This window comes from Lontra canadensis, unplaced genomic scaffold (assembly GCF_010015895.1).
Source record: "Lontra canadensis isolate GAN:19392208 unplaced genomic scaffold, GSC_riverotter_1.0 scaffold20, whole genome shotgun sequence".
NCBI classification, from domain to species: Eukaryota; Metazoa; Chordata; class Mammalia; order Carnivora; family Mustelidae; genus Lontra; species Lontra canadensis.
Window position 1 is genome coordinate 7,945,013 of NW_022631014.1, and position 25,804 is coordinate 7,970,816.

Below are 25,804 nucleotides of genomic sequence, written 5' to 3' on the forward strand. Positions count from 1 at the left end.
CTCCTCATTCTGAAGCCTGTGTTTCTCTCCACCTAATTTGTCACAGCAGAGTACTAATAAGACCAAAATTAAAAGTTTAGTCGCCCAGGAAGGCTTTGCTTTATCCTAGATTTATGGCCGTGACCCCTAATTTTTGCCAGTGTGGACCAGACCAGAAAGCAGAGCTGGGCTTATGGACACCAGGTAAAACCCTGAGCATGGCCACTCAGAGCATGGGCCTTTTCCTTGGCAGGTCCTTTGTTATTATACCTGACCCTCTCAGGAGGAAGAACATTAAATGACTTTCCTCTCTATTTTGGGCCTGACCCCAAGTAGAAATTCTTCAGTTCCTCTGTATCTCAACACTAGTGTCACATAAATCTGACAGGAGGCCACATAATTGCTGAAATTAAAGCATAATACCTGACACCTTGGAGGTGGCTCGCTAGAGTCTGTGAATATTTATTTAATGGAAATGGGGTACGTATGACCTTGCAGGGTCAAACTGACTGTTTCTCTCCCTGACATACTTTGTGAAGAAACAAGGAAATTTTAAGCTGCAGATCAGTAGGTCGTCTGCTCTGGGGCTGCTATACTGAACAGCATTATTCCTTCATCATGAATAGCCACAAGTACTCATAGGGGGCCAATTTGTGAATGGCACTGGGTTAGGGTCCATTCAAACAAGATTAGGGATGTGGTCACAAGTAACCCTATCTTTGGGCATTTGTATGAGTGGAGTTTCTAAAATGACTCTCAGTGATCCCCACTTTCTAGCATTCACTCTAGCATTCACACATTCCCTCCCGTATGTGTGTGCAGAGTAAACCATACACAGCACGTGCAAAAATGATGGGATGTCCTTTCTGAGGCTGTGTTATAAAAGACTATGACTTCTGTCTTGCTGGCATCTTTCTCCCTCCCCACCGCCATCATGCTTATTTTGACAAAGCAAGCCACCATGTTGGAGAGGCCTGCATGGCAACAAACTGAGGGAAGCTTTCATCCACTATCTGCTGAAGAGCTAAGGCCCTCAATCTAACCTCTCCTGAGGAACTGAATTCTGCAAAGATACAGATGAACTTGAAAGTGGATCTTTCTCCAGTCAGGCCTTAAGATGATTGTAGCCTAGTCAAGACCTTGATTGTAGCTAATAAGAGGCTGAAGTAGAGAGCTGAGCGAAGTTGTGCTCACATTCTTGACCAAAATTGAGATTATAAATGTTGTTGTTTTAAGCAGTAAGCTCTGAGTAATTTTTATGCAGTAATAGATAATATCATGAGGGAGGCAGGATTCTAAAATATGGATACTCAGATCTCCATAAATCCCGGAGGATAAAAAGTAGAGGAAGGTCTCAAGATGCTTGGTGAAGCCATTTGGATGTTCATTCAGGAATATTCAGAATTATAAATCAAAACCTCAACTCACATTTGAATAGTAATTATATTTACCAAGAGTCCTTAGAGCAGTTTTGTGACATAGGTGCCCCAATATTTATTAATTTCATATGTTCTTTCATGTACTCCTTTATTTACCTGTTCATCTCCAGGTACTGTTAGCTGAGTGGAGCCCTCATGAAGTTTCCAGTTTCATAGGTGAGGGCAGCATTGCCTCAATCATCACAACCATAAATGTATAATTGAAACCTGAAATGTTTCCTGACGTAAATGCATAGCCTACCGTAGGAGACCTAGCCATAACAGGGTGTGGACAGGGAAGGCTTCTCTAAGGAAGTGATGTTTTTGAACACTGACAAATGAGTTAACTAGGTGACTTGGGAAAAAAGAAACAATCAGTCGAAGGGGGAATAGTATATACCTACATCACATATTGGGAAGTCCCACTGTTTACACTCAAGAGAGAAGGGATGATATAGGTATGACATGTAGATGGGGGCCAGACTGTGCTGGGATCTGTAGGAAATGTGATAATGGGAACCCCCTTGAAGAGGGCAGTTGGTGGTGATGTGATCAGATACCCACTGAAAGGTCAGTCTGGCTACAGTGTGGAAACCAGTCAGAGGGGAACTCGAGTTTATCCTGGGAGTCCAGTCAGGTTGCTCTTGCAGTAACCCTGGCGAGAGGAGGGTGCCTTCCACTGGGGTGGTGGTCAAGGCCGGAGAGTATTTCGAGAGAGACCCATCGCATGAAGGAGCCAGGCTGGGTGACGAACTGGTGGTGATGCAGATGAGGTCTTATGACTGTCCCCAACTTCCAGATGACCCACTGAGCCTTAAAAAGAGTGAACGTGTCCAAAGTCAACAGCAGAGCCAGAGAAGCAATACCGCAGATTCTAAGCTCCACTCGAGGCAACTGAGCAGAAGACTAGGCTTTCTCTTTGCTCCGTCTCCATCCCTAGGTAACCCACCGAAACACACATACAAATACATCCACACATGCTCATGCATGCCCAGTGACACAGGTGTCCTCAGGACCACACACGCACATCTGCACGCACACACATGCAAATCCAAACTGTTCAAAGCCATTTTTCTGCCCTCCCGCTCTGTTTCCTTGAACCTCTCTATTTCAACCAATTCTATTTGTTTAGCTACCAAACCCCATTCAATTAATTTCTTACTCTTAATCCTTCTCTTATACCCTCTTGAGTCCATTTTCTTCCATCTCCATGGCTATCCCTCCAGCAGTCGTGCAATAGCCTTTTCATGCTTCCTCTTCAGCCTCTTTCCTCTCCAGTGTGTCATCTACAGAGCTGCTGGATTGATTTTTTTTTTACCATCTCTTGCTTTTTAACACACCCTGTTAAAAAACTTCAGGTTCTCCCCAAGCTTAAAGTCCCATCTCCTTCGTCTGCCCTTCATGCCATCTATAGGCATCTTCTTAAATATTTTTCTTTATGATTTTCAGTTCCCCCAAAGTGACTTAATTTTTCCACATTACGTAGAGGAGTAAATCGAGGCACAAAGAGGTTATTCCACCACAGTGACTAATAAAGTCACCTATATTACTACTCTCTCAAGGCTGCTCTTTAAGTAAGCCTATATTTGTACTTAAATGCAATTCTTTTATAAGAAACATGGCCACAAATGAAAAACTCCCTATCACTTGTGATGTTCACTCTGTTGGGGGACAGAAGAGATGTGATAAAGAAACATTGCAACTGTGAAGACTTCATTCTGGCTGTAATCAGAAGCAATGGAAGAGACCATTGGTGTCTCTCTGTGTGACTGTTTTCTCATTTGTATTTATGTAAACACATAAAATATTTGGCATCCAACAAGTGACGCAGGTCTCACATCTCGGGGGGAAATGCATTATTGAAATGCCCATCATCTTGAGCAAAGTTAACTACCTGTGGTGTTTTTCTGTAGATTCTGGTGCTTTCCTTTTTCTGGCAAACATTAGATATATCCTTTTCCCACCCAAAATTCATATCTGACGTGGCTTTGTCTTTCCCATGTACTCTGTATTCCAAACTACATTTCTTCCTATGTTTCCATTTACATAAAAGAGAAAAAAGCTAAATTTTTTTGGAATAAGCAATTTCTCTATGGAGAGTCCCAAGGCTGCACTCACATCAATGCTAAATAACCTCTCATTCTAAGGGATGTTGGTCCCTCTGGTCAGGGCTGAGGTCATTAGCAGGGCAGAAGGAGGAAGCGTGGATGGTAAATGCTTCCATCTATCCTGGTCCACACGGAGACACCCTCAGCTTCCCCTAGCTTTGTGCCAGCAGCCTTCCCCAGCCTTAGGGTCACCTCACAAATTCCGGCTCCTTTTTTATGAGTGCAAACACTTTAAAGGTTCTCTCCCTTTGTCAGCCAATAAAATGCATGATAAACCTTTTGTATATTACAAAATGCTCTACATAAATATAACGTTTACTGTATTTCATATTTTTTCTACTCTTCAGTTTCTTTTAAAAACTAAATCCAGTAACGATGCAAATGAACATTTTGACAAATGATTGTAGCCTGTGATAGAAACATTTCTCTTCATCTGTTGTTGTCCATATTCACTTAGAGCTTGATAAAAGCAGATGGTCTGTGATCCTAAACATTTAGGCAGTTCATGTGGGATCATGAACTGACACAGTCAGTGTGCATTAAAGGGGGGGGCAGTATTTCTCACTATTTAGTTTCCCTTGAAGCTGGCAGATTAAAAGAAAATAAAATTCATATTTAGTAAGAATTAATCTGTTTATATCACTAAATATATCTAACTTAGTGTTAAAAAGGAAGTGACAAATCTATCAAAACATTGTCTAGGAAATTCAAGCTGCAAATACTGTAAAGCAATGACAGGGAATTATCCACGTGGGTAACAGGCAATACTACATTTAGCTGTCGATTTTGTTTGCACCGTAACCCCAGCTTGGAACGAAGGGGCGGAAATGGCTAAGATGTTCTGGAATATGAAAATAAACAAATAGCAAAATAAATGATCTAGAGAGACTTTGGAACTAAGTTCAAAAGCAGACTATAAAGCAGTTGGTCACTGCTTGTTCGCCTAATCACGCCAGGCTGGTAGGGGAATTACTGTAGACTTTTGGAGCTAACTAAAGCCAAGAGGACACAGTCAACATGCTGTTTTCTTTGGTCCAAGTCTTTGGTGCAGAATATTCTTGGTATTGTTGTTGCCACTCAGTATCAAAACCCAGCCACATCCACTGAAATAACCCATGAGCCCAGGACCTGATGTGGGCTGATTTGTATGTGTGAGGGACTCTACCCCAGGTGGTAGCCATTTGGTGAATGATTACCTGGCTACAGACAGCCTCCCTCCACTGGACAGGCTTCCATTCCTAAGCATCAGCAGAATTTCCTAGGGCAGAAACAATGAAAGAGGAAAGCCAAGCAAATTCATCCCAGAGTTGCCATGTTCCAAGAGAATCTGTCATCCTTTGGAGCTGTACTCTTCCTTTTCTCCTTCTCTCCTAAAGATTAAAATTTCTGCTTCTAACTGTCCCTGCAGAAATTTGAGACACTGATCTTTACCTGATCTGTCCACTTCTCCTTAACCCTCCCTTTCAAAAAAAAAAAAAAAAAAAAGATTTTATTCATTTATTTATTGGAGAAAGAGAGGGGGAGAGGAGCAGAGGGAGAAAGACAAGCAGACTGCCAGCCAAGCATGCAGCCCAATGTGGGGCTCCATCCCACAACCCTGAGATCATGAACAGAGCTGAAATCAAGAGTCAACATCTTAACCCTCCCTTTTATGCTAGTTAGCATAAAAGGGATGGTCATTTTCCAAAAGACAGAGAAGCAGAACACCCTCTACTATTCCTCATTCCTCATACTTAAGCTGTATTTGGAAGCCTAAACTTCTAGAATAATAATCCAAAGAGTCAGAGGTGTTAACTCAGTTGTACTGTCCCCCTGTTGAAGGCAAGGTGCTTCATGACGTCACAGTGCACACAGTTGCCTGGACCAGCAGAGATGTTCACATGAACCACATAGTAGGTGAGAGCCTGGCTTCCGAGGAAAAGTTGAATTCAAATATCAGCTCTGTCTCCCACGCTGTGGAGAGACAGGTTCCTCAGTGTGTCTGATCTTAGTTCCACATTTGCCAAAAATGATGGATAAGACTTCTCCCCTAGAGATACTGCAAGGTGGAAATGAGATATGTTTGTAAAGCAGGTGGCACAATGGTGGATACTGGGCAAGTGCTCTATGAAGACAGCTTTATGGACTGTGGGCTCTTAAGGAGACAGAGTATCCACATTCCCTCTTAGTACCGACCACCTCTCAACCACAGAGTTACTACTCTGAATGGCCAGGGTTGCCCCCAGATGTCTTCATTGCATATTTGTGTGTGTTGTCTGACGAAACTGAGCTGCAGGGAGGTGTGGATCAACAGAATGGCATGTCTTCATTTATTCAACTTTAGCAAAAACAGATTCTGTTAGCCATAGTTCACATCCACTTAAAATAATTTCACTTGACTTCATTAAGCTTGAAGAATTGCACTTTTCCTTCACCCCTTTCTTCCTCATACTTACTTAGCCTTTACAACTCAAAAGATAATTGCTCTATTAACAAATGTTTATAGCATAATAAAGGAGTGGGAGGGAGGAAAAGGATTTTTCTTTTTTTTTTTCTCCACCCCCCCCCCAATCTGGGCCATTCCCTTTAGTTTCTTGGAAATACTGGAGAGCAAAGGAATAAGCCAGAAATTATTTTTGGAATTAAACCAAAGGATTCATTTTTCAGCCGCTAGCAGAGAGTCCTTAGCCAAACAACTTCAAGACCTTGTGGGGAATGAGGCTACCAGGAATTCATAGTGGCTGAAAGGCTGTCACCACAACACAGAGCTGTGAAGAAATCCTGGCTTTACTGGAAATCAGGAAAAGGCTCTGGCAGGTATTGGTAGGGCCTGTGGAAATCCCCCTTGGGGACCCAGGGTTGGGGGTTTAAGAGAACCTTCTGGAGAACAATCCCCTCTTCTTCAGAGTGATGCAGTGTTGGGCTGTTCAAATAGAAATCTCTTACAACTGTGTGTTATGGGCTGAATTGTGTCTCCCAAAATTCCTATGCTGAAGTCCTATCCCCCAGTATCTAAGAATCAGACTATATTTGGAGATAAGGCCCTTCAAGAGATAATTATGGTTAAATAAAGTCATTAGGGTGGGCCCTAATCCAACCTGACAGGCATCCTTATAAGAAGAGGAGCTTAGGACAGGACACACAGAAGACCATGTGAAGACACAGAGAAGGAGGAGAGAGGTCTGAGAAGAAGCAACCCTACCAACATTGACCTTGGACTTCTAGGCTCCAGACTGTTTTTTAAGCCACCCAGTCTGTGATGGCAGTCCTGGCAAACTAATAAATGTGTTAAAGGACACACGCAACATGCCCTCATTGACCGAAGAAAATCCCTACATGGTCTTCCACGAGACTTTGCAAGGAGTACCCCTGATATGCAGAGGCTCCATTCAGAGTCAGACAAAAGTGACCCTCCTTAGGTACTTCACCTCCCTGAAGAGACTGCGTTTATCAGTTGATAACCAGCCTCTTGGGCTGTCTTGACCTCTTTCTAGGACATTGTTTTCTTTATAAGGGCCTTTGACAGTGAAGAGGGCACTTAGGTTCCTGCTCAACTCTTCAGCTTCCTCCTTCTCCTTCCCCCTTCCTTTGCTCTCCCCCAGAAGATAAATTTTGGTTTGTCTTTGACCCAGTGATAATATTTTCCTTAGGAATTAAATGTTAAATTACCCGATCCTCAATATCCAAGCCTCCTCCTCACCTCTGACCCTGGAATTTTCTACGGCTTGCTCCACAGTAGGGATTGGTGGCCAGGGTGTTGATAAAGAGACAGTGCCTACTCTACCTCAGTCACCTATGTCACCTACGGATATACCCCCTGGATTCTATAATATTTCACTTTCCCCATCTGAAAAATAGGGGGTCCAGGCAAACTTTTCTTTCTGAATCTTCCAGAAGTAACACATAGTGCCTCTAATCTATCCGCTCAACAAAAATATACAGCAGCACACACACAGATACACACATATCTCTCTCCACTTGGATCACAAAGGCATAACCATATTTGAAGCTCAGTTTGAATTCAAACATTGAATCCTGTGCATTCTGTGAGATAATTTAAGCAGTAACCTGCACTTACAGAAACCAGTCATTCATGGCCCCAATTAGGACAATGAACTTTCTTTGTACCCATGTTTTTAAGGGCTGTTAAAATGCTTGCCCTAAGTGTTGCATATAATAACTCATAATTTAAGAGAGATGTGTGAAAATGCTTGAGCCAGATGTTTGATTTTTTTTTTTTTTTTAAACACACACAGCTTGTTTGCACACTGCCTTTTACCCAGTGCAGCAGTTTGGCCTCTGAGGATAACTAAGAAAAACCTCTGAGATTGTTAGGGGGAGCTTCACCTGCCAGTCTGGGCTGCAAGATCTCTATAGCAACCAAACATAAATCAAGGAAATGGCCCCTTTTGTAAGTTGGTTAATAGGCACAACATGCTTCTTTAGAAAATCCAACCATTCTTTCAATAGACTTTGATTGAAAGTCAGCCTTTTCTTCAGACACATTCACATTCACATCTAGTAGCAGCTTGTATGGCTGTCCACGGGCTAATTTATTACCCTTTAAAGATCTGGCAAAGAAAAAATGGCTCTCAGAACAATGTTTACATTCAGAGGCATAAGCACAGAGCCACAAAAGAGCATCCTTTTGTTCTGAACTTGGAATATTAATCTTTAACCTAGGACTTTAACTTTCCCCTTCTTATGGGGTTCAGCAGAACCTCTCCTCTCATTAAAATTTTACCAATTTAATAGGACTTTGTTTCTATATGAGAGAAGGGGGAGTAAGTCTTCCTCCCATTGTTTTGCCAAACCTTGATAGAGATGAATTGTTCTCAGACTCCCCTCCGTTTGCATGCAGAATACTCAGCTTCGGGGATTGCTGAGGAGGGAAGTTGTCTCTCTTGTCCATAACAGAAGAATCTGGCTATTAACAAAAGTACAAGGGGTGTTCCTCACCCCTCTTCATGAAGCCAGGGAAAGGCCATCAGTTGATCAGTTGGCGAGTTGGCCCCCTCTTAGCCCATCCCCCCAAAATGTAATTTGGAGATGCGTCCAAGAAATGCCCCACACTGAGCCCGTCCTCCCCAATGTCATAGAAAGGAAAGGTGAAGTGGGGATACACACTAGCTCCTCCTTTCGTGTAGGCAGGGATGCATCACTAAGCCGATGGTATGCTTTTTCTCAAACCAAAGGGAAGCCAAACTCCAGCCCCTGTCTTCCTCTGAGGTAGGAAGAGGAGATGTGGAAAAGCCTGTAGAAACAAACCTTTGTAGTTTGTTTTTTTTTTTTTTTAAGTAGATTATGAGATGAAAAAGTACTTCTAAAACAAGAGAGGGCTTGCATTGCCCTGTGTAGCTTCATATCACAGATGGATTTGGGCAAGAAAAGATTTATATTAATGCCTCCCTCTTTAGCTTCCTTAAATCTTCAGAAACCAAAGTCTGGAGAAACCAGACTCTTCAGGAGCTCCCTTCCTTTTGATATGGTCAGCTGTCCCCACTGGCATGAGGGTAGTAAAAGGTTGATTTCAAAATGTGCGTGTGAAAACATGCCCTTTATTCTAGTCATAGCACTGTTATGAAAAAAAAAAAAAAAAAAAAAAAAAAAAAAAAAACAACTTGTCTCATGCTATGTAGGGTTGGCTGCTTAGAAATAGCTTTTGCCTTAGTATTAGCCTGGAAATAACTTTGGGGTCTGTGAAACTGAAGGATCTTCCAAAATGTAACGCAAAATAAGAACAGTGTATCACAGAGATCCTCTCAAAAGTAGAAAAGGATCCTAGACTTTCAGTGAAGTGAGTTGAATTTTCTTTTCTGTGCCTGGATGTCAGGTGGAGCCAAAAGGTAACTCTCCCAATTATTCACAGCTTGGCCAGATCAAATACATTATGCATAATTTTCCACTACATTCTTCTCTCCGTGTTTTGACACTTCTTGAAGATGCCGTAAAGCATAGTAGTCAAAATGGCAGGCTAGGCACTGAGTCATCACTGTTCAAATCCCAGGTCTGGTGCTTACAGGCTCTGTCATCTTGGACAAGTAACTTCAACCTCCTTGGGCTCAGTTTCCTCACTTGTAAGATAAAGTTATAATAGTACCTACTTCATAAAGCTGTTAAGAGGATTCAGTGTGTTATAATAAGCCACTTAGAATAGCAACCGGCCTATCATAAGTCCACAATGTTAGTTGCTAAACTAACATTTGTAATGTTTTTGTTTTACTTGATGCTGTTGCATTGTTGATATTGTTGACTGCAGGAAGAATGCACATTACCCAACATAAAATGTTTTCCAAGTTCAGCCGACATGTTACAGAACACTAACCGAAAAGAAAATAATTTCCCAAGGCAGGAGTTACTCCATTAAGAAAACCCAGAGATCGGAATCGTTTGTGTCTGTGGCAATAATTCATCTCATTTGCCTAAAGCGATTATCACCTGATATCTTCACCCTTGCCTGGGATCCTGTTTGATGGAAACATCTCAAGCTCAGGAGTTCCAGCTCAAGAGGCTGTATTGGTGTGTCTCCCATTGGTTCTCTGCCACCAAAATGAAGACCTAGTTGCATTTCTGCATTTCAAGCACAGAATGCTGGGGTCCAGTTTCATAGGTGCCATAGCCAGGAATGGTCAATCAGGGCTCATTCATCCTCACCCTGCTCGTTTGTTCAAAGGGCTTTGTTCCTTTCAATAAGCCTGTTCAGCTTCAGCACAAGTATCAAGGAAACAATAACTTCAGAGGAGGTAAGAAGGAATGCTCACCAAAGGGTTCACCAAGGAAAATGCAGCCTGTTTCCCACGAAACAGCCCCATATCTGTCAGGATTTCGTGAACAAATCAGAACTTGCCAATAGGATCCAGGGATTTAAAGAGAGAGAGAGAGAGAGAGAGAGAGAGAGATTTGTTTTGGTTGTTATTTTGTTACTAATTTAAGAATCAAATTGGAAACATTGGATACTCACCAAGGAACAGCATGTTCTAAAGGGAAGGCTTTAAGTTCTGAAGACAGCTGAACCCCCAAGACTCCAGTATTTGTGGTATGGCCTTGGGCAAGGCCTCGTCTTGAACTCTTTTCAGCTGTCCATCCATCAGTCAGTATGCAGTAAGGACAAACAAACACCATTCAGCTATTTCTAACAGAAGGAATTTAATACAGGGAATTGGTTGTACAGTTAATGGAAGAACTGAAAGAGAAACTCACAAGCTGGGACAACACAGATGTTCACTCCAACAGAAAGCTGCTTCCAGTCCTGAGGCTGAAGAGACAATGGGCAGAGGTGATGCCAACAAAGCTAAGAAAGAAAGAGTGGGAACTAGAACCCCAGAGAGGATTCATTTTTGTAGGAGAAACCTCTAAGGTAGAGGGAGAAATGTCCTGGCTTCTCCTCTCATCTGCCCCCCATGGTGGAAACTTCTTGGAAACCAGTTGGCCATGTATTCAGGGTTCCCTGGTATCTTTCTCTCTGTATTCCTGTAAAAATAGAAGTTTGTTGTTGCTGTTATTTGGGGTTTTGGGGGTCAGATTTGCTTTCAGATTCATTCCCTGCCCTTCCCCTGCTCTTCTGCTTATCAGGGTACAGTGGCATATAGGTAGATAAGAGTGCCCATTAGTCTTGTACTATGTATGATGTCATGGGATATCACAAAATACTTTTATGTGTTTTCCTCTAAAGACAGTCTTTTTTTTTTTTTATAAACATATAATATATTTTTATCCCAGGGGTACAGGTCTGTGTCTAGAGACAGTCTTAATCCATTCATTTTCCCAAAAAGACCATATATAGCCCTAAGTGGTAGACTTGTGCGTTTCCATTTACCACGTAACTCTCTTATGCTAAAGAAGTAATATGGTGTAGTGTTGAAATCCTGGCTGTGCCTGCCGTGGCATATTGGGCAGCTGAACTTCTTTTTTCCTCAGTTTTCTCATCTGTAAAGTGGGATTAAGAAGAGTCCTAACATCGTCACTTATCTTGCCCTTTCCTTCCTTCCTTCCTTCCTTCCTCTCTCTATCCTTTTCTCTCCTTCTTTCTTCCTTCCTTCCTCCTCCTTCCTTCCTCCCTTTCTTCTTTCCTTCCTTCCTTCCTTTCTTCCTTTCTTTCTTTTCTTTTCTTTCTTTCTTTTGTCTTTTCTTTTCTCTCCTCCCTCTTCCTTCCTTCCTTCCTTCCTTCCTTCCTCTCTCTCTCTCTCTCTCTCTTTCAATCTGCCTGATGATATAGGTCTGTGTTCTCCTAGATATTAGCTGAAAACTTTCCCAGGCCCTGCCTTAAGTTCTGACATGTCAGTGGCCTGTTTTTATTGCTGTGATAGGATAATGAAATGGGACTTTCTCTGCCTGGGTTCTGACTAAGGTACGCATATGCTAGATATTAGATACCAACCTGAGGGTAAGACAGATCATCAAAAGCAAGAAGGAACATGTTGAGAACAAGTTCCATGACTCTTCAACCTAATCAGCACCAGCAGCCACAAGAACAATTCAGAAGTATCAAGAGGAAGAACAAGCATTTATGGTGGATTTGGAGGAAGGGGAGCTTTGCTTCATGCACTAAGGATGTTTCTCAAAAGGTTGTCTTGTTGACTAATTCCATAAATGTCCAAGGTTTTTTATATCACAGACTAGGTCTGGTTGAGGTGTTAGTCCAAGAAAAAGTACATTCAAAGATTGATGCTCTAACTTAATATTATATACTTAATATTATAAACTCAGGGAACAGATACCATAAGAGGCAAAACTTTAGATGAGCCTTGAAAGAAGAAATTTTTAAAAGGATCAGAATATGAACACATCCTGAAATGTTTCAGAATTAAGGAAAAGTCCTCTCATTCACAATAGAAATTCTGAAGGAAAGGACAACCTGGAGTACTCCAAAAAGACCCTCTCTGTCCCAAAGAAGCTGGGGATTAGGGTTTTCATTGGAAGCTACTGCTCAAATGAAAACCAAGATAGCCATATCCCTGAGGAAAGGAGGGTCAGTAGTAAATTCACCATTTTTCTAGCTTGGGGACCTCAAGCAAATTACATCCCTGTGCCTCCATTTTATCATCTGTAAAAATCAGATTTTAACTGTATCTACCTCGATGTGGGGTTAAAATGAATTTGTAGGTGAAAGTGCCTAGCATGGTATCTGGCAGGTAGTAAACCTCTAAAATTCTTGGTTCAGGTATTTCAAGTATTTGGTGGTAAAGTTCTGGTAAATTTAAGGTGAAAAGGACGGGAATGATTTGGATCACTGGGGGGAAAATAACCTCATTCTCATTAGGACAGTAGTCTTATTCTCTGTCCAAACCGTTTCACTGTTTAAGTCAGTGATTCTTAGGGTGATCTTCAACCTGACCCATGAGGCTGGTCCACATCATCATCATCATCATCATCATCATTATTATTATTGGTTATAAGTTGAAACTCCTATTACTTTTGTTGTTTTGATTGGATCATGAGATTGGTCAAGCAAACCAGCCCTCTCATTAGACTGCCATCCCTAGCAGGGCTTTCCTTCCCAGCTGTTCTGGAAAGGATGTTTCACAGGAGCAAGGAGATGTTCCTTCCGAATCATGGGAGGTCTCAGAGGCCCATGGATCAAGATAGTTCTTGGAGACTTTAAGTTTGATATAGGGTTCTCATTCCCTCTGTGTCTATTGTCTAGAGAAAGAGTTCAACGAACTGCAAAGTGGTTGAAGGGACAGTCCCTGTATCTGGCCTCCATGGACTTTTCGAAGTTCTACATAGATAGACCTTAGAATAATCGCGTGGCTCTATGATGGGATGCAAACTGATATGTGCCCAAAGTGGATTTACTTCTATCTTAGGAGAGGATTCATTGCTTTCTTCATATTCTCAAATGATTCTGAAAATAATAACAGCTGGCTTATGATAAAGCAGGGAAATTATGGTCTAGATTCCCCACCGTAGAAGAGTCAGACCAGTACCTGAAGCATTGTATATTAGAGAAAGGAAGGAGCTTATGATCGACTCATTTACCCCCAGCACCTCCTCCCCTCCCCCTCACTGTGGAGCTGAAAAAACTGTAGACCCAGAGCCACTTTTCTTTTTCCCAACTTCTGGTTTACTTTTAATTTTATTTTGGATTTAGACTGGTCAAAGGCTTTCCTGCCTTCTCTGCAGAGATGTAATACAATATGAACTCAGAGAATCGTGGTGTGTTTGTTTTCTTGTAATCCGAAACAGCTTTTATCAAAAACCTAATTCATGAGGAGAAGATAATCATGTGCAGGAAAAAACAGGTCTTTGCAGGGGTCTTTTTCCTTTCCTTTAAGATATCAGGACTAGAGAGTATTTTTTCCTTTTGTTTTCTCTCCTACTAAAAGCAAGAGTCAATCTGATTTTTTTTTCTTCATCTTCTAGTCTAGTCTCACGCATGGGATTAATTAGACAAGAAGAATCACAGAGAGAACATTTATCTTTATCCAGGAGATTGTTTTCAGAATTTTTCGATGTTGTCCTGGCATTTCCACTTTTCTGGTGGCTTTTCGTAACGACAGATAGACTCCACTGTTTCTAATGCCTGGTTGAGACAAGACTTCACTTACGTGTGTGTGTGTACATATGCGAAACATTAATTTTTAATTTACTCTGTTTACCTTGAGAAACTGCCAGTAGATGATTCAGATCTTCCACAGAAAAGGGCTTTCCTTTTGTAATATGGGACAAAGGACAGCTAAGCTTGTGTTCTTTCTTCAAAGCAGAGGCTCGGGGAGGGGGGGCAATAGTATTTATTTGTGTAGCTTAGAAAAAGGCTATTTTGACTATGTAAACACTCATATAATTGTATGAGTTGCTACCAAATCTTTTCATCTAGTATTTGCTTAAAAACTAGGCTTAGATACAGTGATAAAGAACCAGCATGGACTGTTCCCACGTTCCTTTAATTCAACAGTTTGTTGTGCGACTGTGTTTAAGAAGTGAATCTCAGGACAGTGATTTTCATAGTGTTTGGTTGAAACTGCTTTCTGATTTCTAGACCCGGGTATGACAGCAACATCGGGAATGTCTACAGCCTTCCTTGTCTGTCTTGGGCTTGGGTGCCCCAGGAAGCTGGATGCCTGGGATCTGCTTATTCCAAGGGGGAGGAAACCATTCAGCTCCTTTAGTGGGGCTTGGAATGAAACTGGAAAATTCCAAAGGCTCTCAACCTTATGTGAGAGATTGGAGGCCTAATCAACTCTCCCTGAAATTGTCTGGGAACTATCAGATATTTACTCAGATGCAAGGGGCCAGTCCTGATCCCAAATGCCAGGAGAGAGCTGAGGAATCTGAGTGAGTTGCCGCTGTTGCAGTTGTGCAGGGCCTACTATTAGGGTTGCCATGTCTGGTTGCACTTAAGTGCACTGCACAAGGACAGCACATCTCAGAGGACACACTTCACATCGTCAATATCATGGACTTGTGTCATTATTAAAACAGATTTCTGGCAGATGACGTTAAGATAACTTGTCCTAACAGAATCAGTGTCTTAGCTCAATTTTAGGTAATATGAAAACTTATTAGAGCAGTTTTCATTTTAAATAGGTAATATTGAGTGAGCATTTACTGGAGAATGGTGGTTAATTGCTTTGACCTCTCCCCTTAGAATAGACTTCTTAATATAAATTCAGAGGATCTGTCAGCTTTGATAGGAAAACAAATCGTGTCTTCATTATCACTCACTCCTAACTGAAATCTAGGATTACGAATGGGGATGCCAACCACAATACTACTAGCAGCTTCTATGGTTTCTTTTCTCATAGCACGTTTAAACTATCACAGTATCTCAAAATGTTATTCATGCTCATCACTTTTTCAAAGTTGGGCTAGTTGTTAAGACCCACCCCTAATATGCTATTTAACAAGTCAATAAATAGAGATATTCATGACTACATCACAAAAGTTTAAAAAACTATTTCAACTGTCTTTTAATAAAACTGGCTTCCTTTATAATCCTGTGTATTTTTTTCTTAAGAAACATTGTTCTGAGAAAGGGGTTTATAAGCCTCACCAGCCTATGAGAGGGTCTGTGTCACCAAAAAAAAATAAATAAATAAAAAATAAAAATTCATTCATTCATTAAAAAGAGATTATGTTAGAAAAGTTAAAGAGTAAGAAATATTAATTCTTGTTATCTCTCCTTTTCAAGAATCCTTTGACCACCACCCCCAAAAAGAAAACTAGGGAAAAGTCATAATTACTATATGAATTCACCTGAACAGTTTGCCTTTTGTGTCTAATCACCATGCAATGTAATTACAACCACATATGGTGTAAAATATCTGTCCAATTGATCTTCAGTTCATTTGATTGGATTTCAGCACCATGATCTGGTCATTTTGGTAGTCTCCATAGTTTCATAGTTTGTGCCTTTGGAAGGTCTGGTTGAGGGGAAGAAGATATCATATGAATTCACTTGAGAGTCACTGCTCTAAATTCAACCTGTGCTGTGTGGTCGCTGCTGTGATGTCTGTCAGACACTCTTACATATCCCAACTAACACTTTTTTCTACTAAATGTCCTTGCATTATGTCTAACATAAACACATGCTCTTCTCAATGTGGGAAAGTGATTAAGATGCTGTAAAACATGTGACAACTTTTAGGCTGCACTTCTGAGAAGGGAGGATGGTGGATGTGTGCAGAGCAATACTCCGATTTTGTAGTGCGCAAGATGGTTGCATGCAAAACACAGCCTCTCTCTACAGCTCCTGAACCCACGTGTTCTCTCCATCTGAGCATTAGCAAGGATGATCTAGTCTCTGAATCATTCAGTCCAAATTCTAGATGACTGTCCAAGTCTGATGTCCTTGTGGGCCTACTCAGGGTCTAGGGAGACAAGACGCCGTAGTACAAACAATCCTGCAGGGACCCGTGGAGGTAGAGGGGGATCTCTGAGAGAACAGAGAAAGCCAAAGCTTTCTGTAACAGGATCATAAGGACTTAAAAAGGAGAGACCATAATGGTTTCTGAGGGAAGCCAAGACTCCACATCCCTGCCCACAAGTGCTGACAGGACATGCCTTTGGTGGTCCTAAGTGGCACAGAGACCTGAGCACGAAGAACAGGCTAGCAGTTCTTAATATTTTCAGGGAACACAAGAGGACCTTTTACATGCGTGACTGTGTTGGGCTATTTTTATGTACATTGTCTCATTTAATCCTCAGATTTCCCCAGGCTGCCTCTGCCAATATTTCTGTGACATTGATCTCCTTTTTGGAATTTCTTCATACGATTTTAGTCCTCTCTTTAATGCCAGCTATTTCTAGGAGTCCCCAGCCTCACATACTGAACAGCTTCCTGATCTCTCACTCCTCAACTCTGCCTGCTGAGCCATTTTCCTTCTCTTCTGCTCTGCCACCTTGAGTCATGGCAGTAGCTGAGGCCTCTGCTGCTTCCAGGGCTGCAGGAGTGTGTCACTCCACACCACAATCCTGGGGCTGTACCAAAGGTGCTTTCTCCAGTCTGGTACTACCTCCACTGGGTCAAGTGGTTAAAGCCGTTGGTGACAGGAACTGCCACCTCTGGAGCCTCGGAAGCTGAGGACAACCCCAGGATCTTTGTCCTCATCATGACCAGGACCCCAAGACCCCCTTATATTCTGGAATTTTAAACATTCTGAAGCTCTACTGGATTTCCAATTCAAGATTGTGGATGAAACACATGCAAAACCCAGCTCCAAACAAAATATAGAAATAAGAAATAGAATTCACAAATCTTTATCCATAACCAAAACATGAAGAAGGTATATTTTCAACCAAGTAGAAATGCAGGAAGGAGACAAGACCTTGTGGTTATAAGCAGAAGGTGCCCATGCTATACACCCCTGCACAGAGCTGCGAGTAACTCACCACCTCCTGAGAGCTAACAATACCACAAGCCCACTTCACCTCCAGGCTGTAACAGTGCAGGACATGCAAGAGAAAATCCTGCTGTGAAGGGTAAGCACAGAACTGAGGATCCCCAAATATCCAGGGGAGACCAATCCAAAGGAAAAGAAACTAGGTTCAACAAATGGAAGAACTAATACTACATGAGATAGGAATATTAGAACAGGGTTTAAAGGACTTTAAAATTAAAGGAAGGGAAAGGAAGGGAAGGGAAGGGAAAGGAAAGGAACAAAACGGGAGAGGAGGGGTGGAGGGGAGGAAGGAAGGAAGGAAGGAAGGAAGGAAGGAAGGAAGGAAGGAAGGAAGGAAAAAGAAAGAGAGAGGGAGGAAGGAAGGAAGGAAGAAAAGGAAGGGAGAAAGGAAGGATGGAGAAAGGAAGGAAAGACAAACCAGCCTCAGAGAGCCAAAGGAGGGAATCCCATCACTAAAGTCAGAATAAGAGGTCATGTAAAAAAGAATAGAGTCATTTAAAAAAAATAAAAAACATTATTATTAAAGTTTAAAATTCCATAGATTAGCTGAATTGCCTCCTGGACTCAAGTGGAAAATAAATCCCTGAGCTGGAAGATAAATAATGAGGCAGGGATTATCAAAAGAATCTTAAGAGACCTGGAAGACAAATCTAGAATTTCCAACATCCACCTTATAAATTGTACAAAAAGAGAAAATAACGTGAAAAAGAGAAGAGTGGCCATTTTTTTTTTTTAAGGGCATGAGTCCTCTGGTTAAATTTACACAAATGCCAAGCTGAATAAACAAAAACAAGTCATAAGTACAATGAGGTATTTATTACTTCATAGTCACTAGGAAGGCTAACACCAAAAAGTTAGACAGTAAAATGTGTTAGCAAGGACGTGGAGACCTCATACACTGGGGAGGGGGTTTTAAATGGCACAGCAGCTTTGGAAAGTAATCTGCAGTTCTCCGAAGGTTAAACGTGGAGTAAGCATATGAGCCAGCAATTCCACTCCTGGATACACCCAGGAGATTTAAAAAGAGATGTGGGCAAAAACTTGAACACAAAAGTTCATACAAAATTTTACCTATGGCCAAAAAGTGGAAGCAGCCCAAATGTTCATCAGTGGATGAATAGATAAACATAAAATGGAATATTATCCAGGCACGAAAGAAATTAAGTACTGACGCATGCCACAGGGCAGATAACACCTGAGAACGTTATGCCAAGTGAAGGAAGCCAGTCATGAAGAGCGACATATCCTATCATCCCATTTAGATGAAATGTCTGAGATAGACCAGTTAGACCAAAGGAGATGAGTGGTTGCCAGGGGTTAGGGACAGGGCAAAACAGCAAGGTCCTGCTGATGGCTATGGGTTTTCTTTGGGGGCAGGGGGGCGGAGGAAAACATTCTAGAATTAGATCGTGGAGATGGTTGCATCACTTGGTGAATTTACTTAGTCACTGAATTATATATTTTAAAAGGGTGCATTTTATGTTATGTGAATTCTCTCTCAGACTATTAGGAAGATGTCCTCACCGAAGCTGGGCTCTGCCATACAGAGGTCATACTTGGTCCTGTGAGAATAATTCCTCTCATCCCACACTTTTGTGGTTTGGGTGTTAAAGTACTGTTCTCTGTTTGTCACAAAACTTGTTGGTGTGTGTGAAAGGGAGAAATCACTTTTTCTGTGTTTTTCTTGACAGTCTGGTTTCTCAGTTTCTAAGGGGACTGGGCAGGAGGATCATGTGAATGGTGGGCTCACACCGTCCTTCGAAGGGCTCCAACCCTCTGTGGGCCATCAGAGCCTGCACTGATTCCCTTGAATTCCTTCCCAGGAGACTCATTGGTCCTTTCTGAGAACAGCCTTTAGGCTCACAACTCAGAATTGGGGAGAAAAACCTGAGTCAGAGAGATTCTGACCCGAGAAAACCTGAAAATGGACACTGATTTTATCCTCTCGAGCCTGCCGAGCCCGTTTGATCTGATTCTTCAAATGCTTTTAACCATGTGTGAGCCCCTGTTGACTAAATTTGTCACAGGCCTTTCTGCTCAGTAATAACTACAATTAAGCTAGAACACAATATTTGACAACAGTGGCAAAGCTGAGCTTGAGTTAATGTTTTTGCGCTAGCCCAAAGACTTTAGTAAAACAAAAGGCTACGACTGACTGAATGAATTCAGAATGAAGACCCTGCCCTGACTGACTACAGATTTTCTAAGGGATCCTCCATGACCGTTAGCTGGGCAGACACCCACAGGCACCCCCCCACCCCGCACACACACACTGTTGAAACCTCACCAAGTAAAAATGTTTTCTTCACGGCGGTGGTTCTCATCTCTCCCCCCTCAGTAAATGGTTTGTTTAGATGCTCAGGTGTCCTTTGTGAAACGTGGATGTGATAACAACATACCACAATCACAGGCAGGCAGAATTTCGATAGAGCTGCTTATGAACCCCAGAGAGCTACCACCAGCCTAGCAGAATATTTTCATTTTATTTTGTCTGGCTTGGTCTTGTTTTATTTTTCCTTTTTTTTTAAATATGTATTTGTTATTTGAGGGAGAGAGAGAGAGTGTGCCATGGGCGCATGTGCCAGAGAAAGTGTGTGCATTCATGTGGGGGTGGGGGAGCACAGAGGGAGAAGGAGAGTCTCAAGCAGACAGATTCCGTCCTAAGCACGGAGCCCAGCAGGAGGTTCGTTCCCACCACCCATGAGATCATGACCTGAGATGAAATCAAGAGTCGGATACTTAACTGACTGAGCCACCCAACTGCCCCTTTGCTTCTTCGCTGCAGACTGCAGAGACTAGGGTTCAAAGGCGAAGTGTAACTGCCTGTGCCTGTGCCTACCAGTTTAACAAGGCTTGTGAATACTGCCAAGTCATAGCCAATGCAGTCCTGAGGCTTAGGGGAACACAGAGCAGCTCAGAAGTTCCAGAAAAAAAAAACAAACTGAACACCTAGTAGCTCTTCCTAGATCCATTTCCCTCCAGCACAGACACTTAGAGACCTGACAGAAGACACATTTAACTCTCCTGACCTCACTGATAGGAGTACATGCATCCTTTTCCTTTGCTAACCTTAAAAATAAAATAACCTTAAAATAAGCTGAATGAACTTAAAGCGGTAGTTCTCAAACTCCACAGCACGTTAGAGTCACCCCAGGAGATTTTAACAATCCTGATGCCCAGGCCTCATCCCCGACCAATTAAATCCTAATCTCTGGGGCACAACCAAGCAACAAGCATTCTTAAAACTCCCCAGGTGATTCCAATGTGCAGCCAAGACTGCAAAGCAGTGCTTTGAGCAAATTTGTATCTTATTCGAGGCTTCCATTCTAAACTCCAAGGCCAAGATTGAAAATAGAAAAAAAATGACTCTTGACAAATCCTTTAAATGGCCCGTAAAGTAGATGGTAAGTGGCTTTGCGTCTACAGTCCTGAATGGTTAATAGAACCATAGATGTTTAATGTACCTAGGAATGTAGAGCATAGAGTAAATGGTATATATGCAAAATACAATTTTGCTTTATTAATTACATAACCAAAAACAAACTCTGAGTTGAACTCAGGTTATTAAAATGCACAGAAGATGAATTCCACTGTCCAAATGTGGAGTCAAAGCAGTGTTTGTACAAATGATGATTACATTTTAGGTGACCTGATGTCAATTTTAAGGTCAGGGAGTTTTCATGACAAGCCTCTTTTTTTGACAACTCTTTTTTTGACAAAATCTTTTTGACAAATTTTGACAACTTTGCTGCAGTTCCTGGAAGAAAGTTAACTCTCTCGTACTGCACAAATCATGGCTAAACCTAGAAGCCAGCCAGTCTAGACTCCCGCAAATTGTCAAGGCCTTCCAAAACCCAGCTCACCTGACTGCCCTAGCCTTTTTTCCAGTGCTTCCCAGAACAGCGGCTTTATTCAGTTCTGCTAGTCTCTTCCTGACATGAAATATGCATTCCATTCTCACTATCTCGTTCAGGCTTTGCCCCCTGCTTTGAATGTCCTTTAAATGCCCCCCACTTGCCCATGATCCCAAACCTACCAACCTCTGTGCACCACCAGTCACAACCACGATGCTCTAGCATTGCTCCCTGAGACTGCCTAAGGTGGTCTAGTTCTTCATTATTTAGCTTGTCTCTTCTCCTCACTCTTTGGGACTTTTTCATTGACCTTGATCAGTTCCAGTTGGTCAGTCCACACTTGGAATAATCTTTGACTCTTTTTTCCTTTCATTCCCAATATTTAGTCCTCCCATGAGTCCTGTGGGCTCCAACTTGAAAATTACCCAGAATCTAACCACTGCCTACCACTGCCGCAAATTCAGAACACCGGAAGATCCCACCCTGGGTTATTGTAATAATCACCAAATAATCTCCCTTCTTCTATTCTTGCCCTTATAGACTGGCTTCTAGAATGACCCTTTCAGATAGTAATTCCAATCACATCACTCCCCTATCCGGAGCCCTCTACTGATTCCCATCATTCAGAGGATAGAATCCAAAACCCACCAAATTCTGCCAAGACACACTAACTAGCAATTCAGCCTTTCTCCATAGAGTTTTACTGTTCATATTAGCAATAATAGCTGGCATTTGACCAGTGTTTTCTCTCCAGGAGTCACTGTTGTAAGCCTTTGATGTGTTTTACGTGTTAGGAAACTGAGGCACAAAGAGATCAGGAGGCTTTCACAAAATACACAGCCCATAAGTAGTGAGCAGGGATTTGAAACTTGACCACCATCTTGCCCTTCTTCTGGGCATTAGAGACACTGAGATATGCCGCCACTGGCCCTATCAGACCCTCATTTTAATTTCAAATATTTCAGTAAGGATCCCAGCACTCTGTTTGTTTTCCTTTGTTTGCGAGTGTATCAGTGTGTGACTTTAACTTGGGAGGAAAGGAAGGATGAAGAAAAAGAAAAGGGGGCCGAAGCCTGAATTCATTAGGGAAGCCCACCATTGCTCAGACAGCAATGCCCCAGAGCCAAGCTGGAAGCCAAGAAATTTGTTTTAAAAATCTGATCTCTCCCAAGCCAGAGATTACGTCAAATATAGGGTGATATACCACCCAAAAGGCAAAACCACAGTTTGCTTGTTTAAAGGCTGTTTTAGGTTGGTTTGGCTGCCGCCAGGGGCTGCACCGCAAGCAGAGGGCCGCAGATGCTGGGCAAGGGTTGAAAAGTTGTGTGGGGAACAGAAACTGAGGCCCTCCCAGCTCAGAGGCTCTGTGCCTCCAGAGAGGTCAACCCCACCCAACTCCCCCAATCCCCAGGCTACTGGCTCTCTCCTTGCCACATCTGAGCAGTAGTGTCCACTTCTGCCTCGGGATTCTGGCACTTTAGTGACACACAGGTGACTTAACCAGAGCCATGTAAGTATTTGGGGGGAAAAGAGCTGAGGAGGCTTAGCCTGGCCACTCCCTGACTATATTCTCAACAGTATTATCTGGAACAATTAAGAACCCAGGAGGAAAGGCCGGTCCAGCTCCAGGAAGGGCTTCGGCACCCCAGTTTGGGCAGAGGGGAGCGAGAGGCCATTGGGTTCCACTGATTGGGTCTCTGCAGCAGGCTGGCTGCCCCCCAGGAAGGCCTGGTATTCCTGTCCTTTCCGTGAACCTGCTTGAAAGGGATACAGGAGTTATTGGGTAATCAGGACTTGTCAGCACCTCGGTTATGCAGGATGGTTCAATCCGATAATGTGAATGGAACCTGTAATAGTGCTGATGAAAAGCACTCCGGTTTCAAAAGGGCCTTGAATGATTTTTTGTTCATTTTCTGTTTACATGTAATGTGTTATTGATGTCATTACCTTATAATACAGCGGCTTGTTTCATAGAAAAACCAGGAATTATTCATTCTTAAAAAAAAGGTGGGGGGCAGCGAAGAAGAAGAAAGAAGGAAAGAAAGCGACCCTGTTACGTGAAGAAAATTGCATCCGAATGCTGCAAGCATATTGATTTTCTGGCACCAGACTTTTTAGATTAAAAATGCCAATACTAAATCCTTTCATGACCTATAGTTCATATGAAGTTCGCATGTCATTTACTATTATTCTGGGGGAGAAAAAGCTGAATCTTTAATGAAAACGTAGTTGGAAAGAATGTCTGCCGTTTCTTCAATTTGCATATCATTATAATAATGCCTGATTATGAGCTAAGCACGCTGCTGGTAGGGTGGGTTGAACATTTTTCTTCGTTCAAATCAAAAGCCATTTGTCAGTTTTAATTGTCTGCTTCTCTTGGCTGCATCCTTGGTGGGAGCCATGGACGTACACACTCTGATTGTCCAGGCCTGTAAAGGTCGGGCATGTGAAGGTCCACCCAACCCAACGCTAAGAGACATTCCTTCACATTCTAGGAGTGTCCGAGACTTATGTCTGGTCTTAGCCTAGAGCAGAAGACACTGATGGTACTGATTAGTTATTTTTCCCAGTTAGTTAAGAACTGTAATGTAGCCCCATAAGTTCCTGACCTCATCCTGATTTTGTTAAAGAGTTAGTTACTACCTACCTCAAAAGCCTCTCAGTCAACCCAGGGATAGCTCAGTGGCATCTCAGGTTGAAATATTTGGTTTCTTAATGGTGTGCCGTGAGCCAGGTTTGAAAGCCAAGCAAAAATATCTTTCCTAAAACTCCATTTTCTTTTACTATATTCTTCTGTATTTTCAAGCCACAATCACAAATACCTGCGGGTTTTTTCAGAGCTCTGTCTACCACTTGCTAAGCCAGGGACTTTTTGGTTTCCTTGCCTTTGGACAGAGATGAGTGGGCATTCTAACTTTTTGACCTCCGTGTCTTTATTACTAGAAAGAGGATGAGGCACTCAGAGAACAGATTTCTTGGATAAGCAGCCTCTCAAACTAGAATCGTCTTTAGCATCCACAGCGGGGGTTGGCAAGATTCACAAACCAAATCCAGCTGGACACTTAGTTTTATAAATAAAGTTTTATTGGAACACAGCCACATCCATTTGTTTTCATATTACCTATGGCTGGTTTGGCACTACAGGGCAAAGTTGAAGAGTTGTGAGAGAGACCACGTGGCCCGCAAAGCCTAAGATATTTACTATCTGGCCCTTCACAGAAAAGAATTTTGCAAATCCCTGCCCTAAGTGTTATATTCTTCCAAAATCTTCTCTTATATTATGGGGGCTAAGAATAAGGTGTGGCTACTTTTCAGAGTCGTACCACAAGCAGCTAGCTTAAGAGTAGGTGAAATCATGAATTTTAAATCATGGATTTTTTTTTTTTTTTTGAGTGAGAAGGAATCTTAATTAGAAATCACCTGGTTCTCCTTCCCAATTAACTGATGTTTGATGAGCCTCAGTGTCATTTCCAGAATTGGAAAAGCTATTTTAGAACATGCCATTCTATATTTTGATAGTTCTGTTCAGAATTCTTCCTCATATCAAGTAAAAATGTGTCCCCTCATAGGCCCTTTCTGTGGGTCACATTCCTCTGCTGTGTAGGCACACAAGCAGGTATGAAGACTCCTCAATACATAATCATTCAGGAATTGAAAGCTATCACTATTTTCTCCCTGAGTATTTTCTTCTTCACATTAAATATTCCAGTTCATTCCCTGTGTTCCTTTCACATTAGAGTATTGAGTCCTTTATCAACCAAGCCACATTTCTCTGCTTGCACTAATCCCTCACTAGGTACTAATGCAGTATTCTAAATGTGGTTCTACCAACACGGAGTTGGACAGAATCATCACCTCCAACATTCTAGAAGTAATGTTTCTGCTACTAAAAGCTAGAATTTAATTTGCCTTTGGGGAGACAGCATCTCACTGTTGATTCAGACTGTGCACGATATCAACTAAGACTTGCGTGTCTTAGCCTGTTCAGGCCACTGTAACAAAAGACCAGAGACTGGGTGGCTTAAACAGCAGTCATGTATTGCTCCCAGTTGTGGAGGCTAGGAATTCCAAGAGCTAGGGCTGGCAGATTCAGTTCCTGGTGGGGCAGTCTTCTTCCTAGTTTGTAGACAGCCGCCTTCTCACTGTGTTCTTGCGTCGTCTTACATTGTGGTTGCATGAAGAAAGACCTCTCTTCCTCTTCTAGTAAGGGCACTAATCCCCTCACGAGGATCCCACCCTCATGACCTCAGTTAAAACTAATTACCTTCCAAAGGCTTCTCCTTCGGAGTTGGGAATTAGGGTTTCACTCTTTGAATTTTGGGAAGACACAAACAGTCAGTCCATAACTTCAGCTACACGACCTTTGCTGATAAATAGTAAATTATCCTGCTGTTTTCCTACCTTTGCTTTCTTTCTGTCCCCAGTCATGCCTGGCTGAACTACATCCGTATTTTTACAATGGAGGCTGATTCCTTACCATCTCAAAATTGGTTCTTAATTGGGAAGGAATAAAACAAATGTCTGTAATTCTTCTCTTCATCCATTCATGTGAAGGGTGGCTTCTTCCAGACTGATTACTTTTTCCCAACCCACTTTACCTTCTATAAATGGAAGGGAAGTGGCTA